At 44.5% G+C, this 9,189-nt stretch overlaps 1 long non-coding RNA gene across 1 annotated transcript; it reads right to left on the reverse strand.

The window, feature by feature from the left end:
* Nucleotides 1-239: 239 nt before the first annotated feature.
* LOC134473920 (uncharacterized) lies at nt 240-5,649 on the reverse strand. Its single transcript, XR_010044408.1, has 3 exons — nt 5,521-5,649; nt 2,760-3,036; nt 240-708 (listed from the first exon to the last, which is right to left on the reverse strand). It is a non-coding gene; the product is annotated as an uncharacterized LOC134473920 (long non-coding RNA).
* Between the last annotated feature and the right edge of the window lie 3,540 nt (nt 5,650-9,189).

A 9,189-nucleotide genomic window follows, 5' to 3' on the forward strand; every position in this document is an offset into this window, starting at 1 on the left:
TCTAAACTATATAACTGCATGTATATTTAAGTGTATAAGATAGAAAATGATATCACAGAGTTTTATTGGATCAATGAACAGAACTGTTTGCAGTATCATTGTTGGAATGTCCACTTTACAAGCTTTAATTTTGTGACTTGAACAATTATTTCTAAGATGGCAATATGTAATCCATTAACTAGTGATTTCCTACTGTTTATTTTTTTTTTCTGTAAATCTGTATAACTTGTACCCTTTCTCTGCTTTTTTTTTCTTTTCTCCTTAAATAAACTTAAAAAAAATAATTTTTGGCTTAGGTAATTTTTTTACTTATTTATTATTTTTTTTATTTTAAAGAGAATAAAACAATAAAGCAAAACAAAACAATGAGAGCAACATAGAACTCAAAAGCAAGACAAATAGGAAATCCACCTTAATTACTATAATGTACATTGTTATTCTCTAAATAGTTGCTCAGACCACCAGACTTAGGCATGCAAAGTCAATCAGATGATACAAGGACTAAAGTTTTTCTTTACTTTGATTGCCATCATTTCAGAAATTTCAAGTGTGTGCCTTCTAATTTCATTTGTGTCTGTGTCTCCTGGACTTGTTCCGGGTGAGCTGAGGTCTGAGATTGCACTTTGCTCCCTCATCTTGACGTTTGCCTGTGTTCCTCTGATTCAGTTGGTGGCGGAGTCCTGGTGCTTCCTGCACTGGCTGCCTGTCCTGTGGTGCAGAGGACCATGTCAGGGACCTGGCATCCTGCAATCTGAAGCTCCTGGGGTAGCAGAGAGGTGCGGGACAGCAGCCCACCAACACTCCCCTGATGGTGTCGGGGCTCCAGGGCATGGCCCGTTTCCCTCTGGACCTGTGGTGGCAGGCCCACTAGGGGGTGCCCAGCCCTGGTGGCAGCAGGGCCTTGGGGTGAGAGGCTCTTTACCTGCTCCTCACCACTCCACTTGGGTTAGGTATTTTTTTTTTATTCATACCACATAACCCTTCGTGTTGAAGACTAAAGGAGAGAGATTAAAAAACAAAAAAGTACAATTCAGAAAACAAGATAGTATAAGGTGGAAAAGAAAACCTTAAAATAATTATAATTGAGGCAGCAGAGTTGGGCCTGATAGTTCCTAAGCAATACTTACTATTGTTGTTCTTATTTTGAGACAGAGTTTTACTGTGCAGTTAAAGCTGTTCTTAAACTCACTTCGTAGCCCAGGCTGGCCTCAAACTCACAGCAATTCTCTTGCCTCGCCCTTTTGAATGTGGGATTACAGGCATGTGCAACCTTGCTTAGCACAGATGCATAGTATTTTTCTTCTTTGTATCTTTGACAGCTGTGTCTATCTCAGACACACTGTGACCACTGCAGAGAACTTTCACTGTGGCTATGGAAGCTTCAAATTGGGGATCTGCCTGCAACTTGTCTGGATAACTTGCACCCTTCTGCAGCCACTTCTGATGTCCCCACACCAGTCCACTAGGAGCCTGTCCTTGACTAAGCAGAAATTCTGCAGTTAGCCAGCAGCACATTCTGCACATGCATGATCCTGCTTTCCAATGTGTGTATAAGCAGCCTTCCTTTCAGCCTTATGAGATCAGCCTATGTCCAGCTCCCCTTTATGCTGCAGCATAAGATCTAATAAAATATCTCTCAGATGTTTTTAATTTTGCCTGCTCATAATTTCCATCACAAATAAATCCGGTTAAGCTGGTTGTGTTAAGAGATGGTAACACAGAAGGCTGCTGGCTACGCGAAGGTGGCTAGCACCCATGGTACGTCTGAGCATTGTCTGTGAGCTGCTAGCTCTGGCTGCTGGAAGGCTGCTGGTTTGCCTTCCAGGAGAGCAGCAAAGAGAGCTGCTAACACTCGGAGCTGAGAGCCACGAGCACTCAAGGCTCAGCACTGCTGACCCAAAGTCTTGAGGATTCACATTCAAAACTCAGAGCTGCTGGCAACAAGAGAGCTGTACTTTGCTTATTTGTGATTTCTATCTGAACTGAGTACAGCCCTTAGCTGACTGTTAACTTAGTGATCCTTAGGCAGATCAGGATCCACTTAAAAAAAGATAATAGTAATTTTTAAAAAAGGAAATGTGTACACCAAGCATGGTGGCATATACCTATAATCCTAGCATTTGAGGCAGGAGGATCACTGTGAGTTGAAGGCCAGTTTGGGTTACAAAGTAAGTTCAAAGCCAACCTGCACTACGTGGTGAAAACTTGTCGCAATTGAAAAAAAAAAAGCCTAGAGAATAAGAAATAGCTCTTAGAAATTAAAAATACAATACTCAAAATAAACCCAATAGAGGATCTGGAATACAAACAGGGAAATGTCCCAGGAAGAAGAACAAAAAGGAAGAGTTATGGAAAATAAGAAACTCCAAATATCACACTGAAAAATTCCAGGAGTAAAGAAATACACAAAAAATTTTCAGCCATGCACAATGGCACATGCCTATAATTCCAACTCCCTAAGAGGCTGAGGCAGGAGGATTATAAATTCGATGTCAGCTTGAGAATTTAGTGAGACTCTGTCTCAAAATAAAATACAAGGACTGGGCTTATAGATCTGTGATAGCACAATGCTGGGTTCCGTCCCTAGTACAATATACACACACCCTTGTGCACACATGCACACACAATTTTAACAATGAGGCCATAAATTGCCAATTTAAAGATATCCATGGACTACACAGCAAGAAGGGTGAGAAAAGACCTAAGCCAAAGTACTTAGTTTTGAGTGGTCAGAACGTTAATAAAGAGATGACCCTCACCACTTGTTAAGTTAAGCAGGGAATCGCACACAGTGACCAGCCAAGAGGATGAGCTGAGACTTCTCGCCAGCAGCACTGGGATGGCAGGACAGAGGAGCGGCACCTTCAGTGTGTGAGGGAAGAGCCTTCCGTCTGGTGTTCTGTTCCCAGCCAAGCGTGGACTCCGTGAGGACAACGAGCCATGTCTTCACCCGGTAAGACTTTCAAACAGTTTACTCTCATGCACCCTGTTCTCAGGACCCACTAATGCAAGAAGCCTTCCAAGATGAAGGGCAAACTGAAAGAGAGAAAGATAGGGGAGAAAAGAAAGTCAGGAGATGGGCAGAACTGTCTAGAATGGGGTTGAGAGAAGCCCAGTGCCGCTCGGAGCCATGAAGTCCAGATAAAAGCAGGAGGCCGGGGCTTGGGAGTGAGGGGCCCCTCAGAGCAAAACCAAAAATGGCCCATTTCCCAGCGACAGGTCGTATCAGGGCAGGTGGAGAAAAGCAAACGATAGGTACATGAGGTATAAAGCAAACCAAAGAAGGCCATCCTTACTGGGCAGGTGGGACAGGCACGGGGCTCAGAACAAGACAGGAAATGTCACTGGGCATCTCAGAAGTCAGCTGGCGTAGCACTTGCCTGATAATATGAACACTGTTGATTTTTCATTTTTTATTGGAATTATTATAGTAGGTATGTTATAGCTGTATATAAAGTATTTATTGGGTGCAGTGTGATATTTTGATAGAATGTATTTATGCATTCATTTAGTTTCGGTTTTTTGGGACAGAGTCTTACTGTGTAGCCCAGGCTGGCCTTGAACTCTCAGTGTTCCTCCTGCCTCAGCTTCCCAAGGGCTGGGATTACAGACATGCACCATCCCACCCATCACTGTATTTTTATGGAAAATCTTTTAATTTATGTGTAGTACTTGTTCTTATTTATGGTCTACAATGTTATAGTTTGATACATGTATATAATGTATAATAAACAAATCAGGGTAATTAGCATCTCCATCTCCTTAGATGTCATTTGAGTGAACTGGGAACTTTAAACCTCTTCTCTAGTTATTTTGAAATGTCTAATAAATCTCACCGACTATAGCTGCCCCATTGTGCTCTATAACACACATAGTGTGCTCTATAACACACATCGCTATAGAAACCTGTTCCCCTCTTCTCTGTTCCGGTGCACATCATCCAGCCTCTCTGTGCTGCACAATTTCACACGTGGTGGGAGAGTAGACGTGTGCACACGGCAGGGAGGTGTGTGGAGGAGGTAAACCTTCATCCTTTGTGATGGAAGTCGAGAAAGAATGTCTAACATGAAAAATAAATCAAGATTAATAGCATTTTAAATATGAAGGTTAAATTTTCAAATCAGCTAAAGGAGCCCGGAGGGAAAAAAGGAGCCCGGCCTTAGGAATGGGGCTGAGAGGTGGATGAGAGTGACAGAGGACTAGGTACTGTTTTTGTTCTAGACCTGCAGTCATATTCAGCTTTGGAAATGATGCACACCTGTATTATGATGCTATAAACAAAAATCCTTCACAAACAATCCTTTAACACTCTGCCCCCTTGCCAAGCATGGTATTGTATGACTATAATGCCAGCATTCTGGAGGCTGAGGCAGGAGGGTCACTGTGAGCCTGGGCTGCATTGTGAATTCAAGGTCAGCCTGAACTACATAATGAGACCTGGTCTCTAAAAACAAAACAAAAATCAAAACAAAACAAAACCAACCAAAGGAAAAAAAAACTCTCACCCTTTAATTTTATTTTTAGCTCCAACAAACCCTCTGCAAGCAGTCATTCATCAGGCAAGCATTGAAGCCTCAAGTGCCCCAAAGCCCCCAGATTTCCTGCAAGCAGTCCCCACAGTCCCTCCTTGAAGACACAAAGCCAAGCCATAGCTCCCTTGTGGGTCGGGCCCTGTGCTTATCCCCCAGTCTTGCGTCTAAGCCACTGAGCTCCTGCCACATGCAGTTCTTTACTAAATCAAAGCAGCCGACCTTAAATCTCCTGCCTGATAACCCCCCTCCTCCATCCAAGCAGACGGAGTTTACAGGAAGATTCATTAGACTGCGGGAACCTACAAAGGGGGAAACATGCCCACACCTCAGCCCACAAGGCATCAGCGATTGCTTCTCTCCTCTAGAGACAGCGGAATAGATGGGCTACCCTGGGAGACCTGGCAGATGGGAAACACATTACAGATGTGAGCTTCAGAGAGAGGGACGCTTGGAGACTTGTGCGTTTCAGGAGTTTGGGGGTATTCGGTGTTGCCTGGAAACCAGAGACCAAATAGGAAACAGGAAGCCCCAGGAGAAAAGCGAGGCTGAAGTATTTGAGCATTATTTCCAGAGGTGAAGGCTGCCTGCCAAGGCCTGAGGGCAACTCTGGTCCTTATTTTCTCCTCCAGCCTCAGATCATCAGAATTCCTCCTGCCAATTCCACACCCCTCCATCTCACTACGCAGCTCTTAGAGGGAGAGGCAGGCTGCTAGTGGCTATCAGAGCTCCTCACACACACACACACACACACTCAAGGCTGTGAAGCCATTTTCCAGCATCGATTTCTAACAGAAATACCGTCTCACACCTCCAGCTTTCCTGCAGCTGCAGCGGCTGCCTGTGCAGGGCACTGGCTTACAGCTTCCATCTGTGTGACCCTGGGTGATCTGCCCCAGGCCCTGCAGCTGGAGCTGGGTGTGACCAAGGTCGGAGAATTCCCAGGGTACAAGGGAATCTCCCAAGCACAAACCCCAAGTGACCTCCCTACCTTGCCGCCCTCCCGGGACCCTTCTCCTGTCCTTCTGTGCTGCAGACACAGCCCCGGCCAAATGAGTCCCTGTCCATGTGCCATGCTGGGTCTCTGTCCCTTGTACTCTGTCTGTCCGCTGCCTCTGTCACTTCAAACCCATGTGTAACTCCTTTCCCTTCCCATCTGAAAACTTTTTGCAGACTCCAGTTTTATTTTATTTACTTATGTTTATGGCTCCTCCACACCCTGTAAATCTTTGAAATTCTCACTTGGCGCCAGCACCTGTGCCCTTGGAAACGGGGTGGGGTGACAGGAAGCTCAGGGTTAAGCAGATGTGGCTTCCTGTCAGTGATGGGCTGGGGCAGCCTGGCCCCTCTCAGCCTCGGCTTCTTCCTCTCGGAAAATCCTTTCCTCTCAGTGGATCAAGAGTCTCAAATATCCAGGTCTTTCCAACACATCTCCAGAGGAGAGTACGGGGTATCCCAAGCATCTGAACAGACGCTCAACATTACTTATCATTAGAAAATGAAAACTAAAACCTCGGGGAGATGCCTTCATATCTGCAAGGATGGATACAATAATAAAAAATAAAAATAAAAATAAGTTTGAGGACATGGAGAAACTGGAGCCCTTGTCTAGTGCTGGCAGTGGTGTTAAAATGGTGCAGTAGCTGTGGGAAACGGTTTGGTGACTCATTAAAAAGTTAAACATAGAATTCCCATATGATCCAGCAGTCCGCTCCTAGGTATGTATCCCAAAGAATGAAAAGCAGGCGTTCAATCAAAAACTTGCGCATGATTGCCCAAAGCAGCAGTATTTACAATAACCACGAAGTAAAAACACCCCAAATGCCCATCAGCTGATAAATGGCTAGACAAAATGTATTCTGCCCGTCCAGTGGAATATTACTCAGCGATAAGAAAGAATAAAGTATGGATAAGCTTATGCTAAGTGAAAAACTCAGAAACATATTGTATGATCCCACTTACATATTACATACTGCTTCATATTGTATGATCCCACTTACATTAACTATCTAGACTAGGTAAATCCAAAGAAACAGAAAGTGGTTCCCAGGGACAAGATGAGAGAAGGGAGACTGCTTTTATGTGTATAGGGTTGATTTCCTTTGGGATAGTGACAGTATTTTGGGTCTGAAGAGAGGTGATGGATGTAAGCAGGGCAGCCATGGTGGCTCTCGGCTCCTGGGTCATAGGTAGGAGCTGCCAGGGCTTCTTAGGTCTAGACCTGCACAGAATCACTTCTGCCACATCCATTTGGTCAAGGAAAGCCACAGGACCAGTCCAGATTCAGGGGAGGGACAGCACAAGAGCAGGGACTGCAGAGATGTGGGTCTTTGGGGCCACATTTGCAGACCAGCTGCCACACACAGTGCTCATTTCCAGAACTGAGGTTTACTCATGTGTGGCACCCAAGCCGCTCCTCTTCTTGGGTCCCTTATTTTGAGGTGATAACATCTAGTTCCTGAACAGTGGTCCAGTCATTCCTGCCACTCCCCCCCCTTCCCCTCCCCTACCAGGTAGTCACTGGAAGTCCTTGTGTCCTGCAGCCCAAGTATTTCCGCTCTTCCCCAGCCCTGGTCTTCCTCAAGGCCAGCATTGTTCCGTGCATAGGCTGATGCAAGAACCCCTCTCACCACCCAGTTTCCTAGAGTGGCCCCTGCAGCCCACCACACACTCTCAGCAGAGTGACCAAGTAAGTAATGGGTTGGTCCCTCCAGGGTAGAGTCGCTGCCCGGCTTCCGGAGCCTTTGACGGTGTCCACACCAAGCTCCTGAGTGTGACACCCAGGTCAGTGCCTCCTTTCACGGTGGTGCCAGCCGCCTCCTCCAAAGGGCTCAGCTCTATTTGCTCTGTAACACTCACTGCTCTTATCCCCCTGCTCCCCCTCAGCCAGAGCTCTCCTCTCCCTGGGTTCAGCCTCTGTTGTGTATTTGTCAAACTTGTAGTTATTTTCAAGTCTTCTCTCTAACTTAGGTCAAACTTTCATGGAGTTACTGATACTTGAATATTTTTAGATCTAAAAAACAGCCATTTCGTGTGGCTCCACACAATGGGTTACAAGTAACTGTATCCTGGTGTCCTCAGCATCTGGCACTGCTCTTAATTAGTCAGTCACATGCACCCTGGCTTTTGGAAAGGGTTTTGGAAAATCTAGAAAAGGCAGGCATGATCCCAGGGACATGGAGCAGAAACCTGATGCGAGCGAGACGGAGGCTCTAGAATGAGTCCCCAGAGGACAGCGAGTAATGACCTCAGTGAAGAGCGGCGCATGTGGCCGCTCAGACAGGCACATGTTTCTTAATGCCAAAGAACAGACATCAGCCCGAGGACAAAGGGGTGCAGGGATGCGGACAGACTCAGGAGAAGGACAGGAAGCGTTTCAGAGCTGTGTCAGGACAGCTAAAACTGAGCCTTGCGAAAACCAATGTTTTTGTCTGATTATATCTGGCTTTACTGGTATTGTCTGTGTACTCATTTCCTCTTGTTGTTATAGCAAAGCTAGAGACTCGCCACAACAGAGTCCTACAAGCTTGCAGGTCCGGAGCCTAACTTGCATCTCACTTGGCTAAAAGCCGCGGCCTCGGCAGGGCTGGTTCCTCTGCAGGCTCCAGGGCAGATGCTGTCTCTTGGCCCAGCTTTTCTTGAGGCTGTGCGCATTCCTTGGCCAGTGGCCTCTTCCCTATCTTCAAGGCCAGGACCATGGGCAAGGTCTCTTTCAGGCCACCCTCCGAGGACTCCCTTTTCCACTTTTTTTTTTATTTTTTTATTTATTTATTTTTTTAATTTTATTTAAGGAGAAAAGAAAAAAAAAAGCAGGGAAAGGGTACAAGTTATACAGATTTACAGAAAAAAAATGAACAGTAGGAAATCACTAGTTAATGGATTACATATTGTCATCTTAGAAATAATTGTTCAAGTCACAAAATTAAAGCTTGTAAAGTGGACATTCCATCAATGATACTGCAAACAGTTCTGTTCATTGATCCAATAAAACTCTGTGATATCATTTTCTATCTTATACACTTAAATATACATGCAGTTATATAGTTTGGAGCACTTTCTTTTCCTCTCTTTTGTACCATGACTATTACACATTTTGGGTTTCATTGCTCCCACGGTTCTTATTACTTTTTTGGAAGAGAGTAAAATCAAATGTGACATAACAGAACAGAATCGGTCAAGTCAAAAGGGTGGACATAATAGATAATGTAAAAACATAATACAAGGTGATCAACAATGGTTACCATAATGCCTCCTGCTATCTCTAATAGAATTGCCTATATCATTAGTTATAATACAATTGAACAAAACAGTAAAGAATAAAACCGACAAAACCAAAACATTGGAGACATTGTAGGTCTTCAAAAGTAGATAAAAGTCAACAAGAATGGGCGTCATAATGAATCTCATTATCTTCACAGCTGATGCCTAAACTTTCGAACCTGATACTATCCAGCAAAACAGAATAGGGGAACATCAGTTAAAAACCAGATGGTAAGAGTAATACAGGGCTTTAAATCAAGGTAATGAAAAGTCAAAGTGGGTTACTATAATATATCCTGCTATTTTTTTTCCTTTAATTAAAAGGATAAAGATAAAAAAGTAAATAATGGAGTGGAGATTGAGATAAAAGAGGGCATAACAACGAAACAGCGCAGATCAA

The sequence above is a fragment of the Cavia porcellus genome, unplaced genomic scaffold (assembly GCF_034190915.1).
Source record: "Cavia porcellus strain 051 isolate PalLab524CR breed Dunkin Hartley unplaced genomic scaffold, mCavPor4.1 scaffold_29, whole genome shotgun sequence".
NCBI classification, from domain to species: domain Eukaryota; kingdom Metazoa; phylum Chordata; class Mammalia; order Rodentia; family Caviidae; genus Cavia; species Cavia porcellus.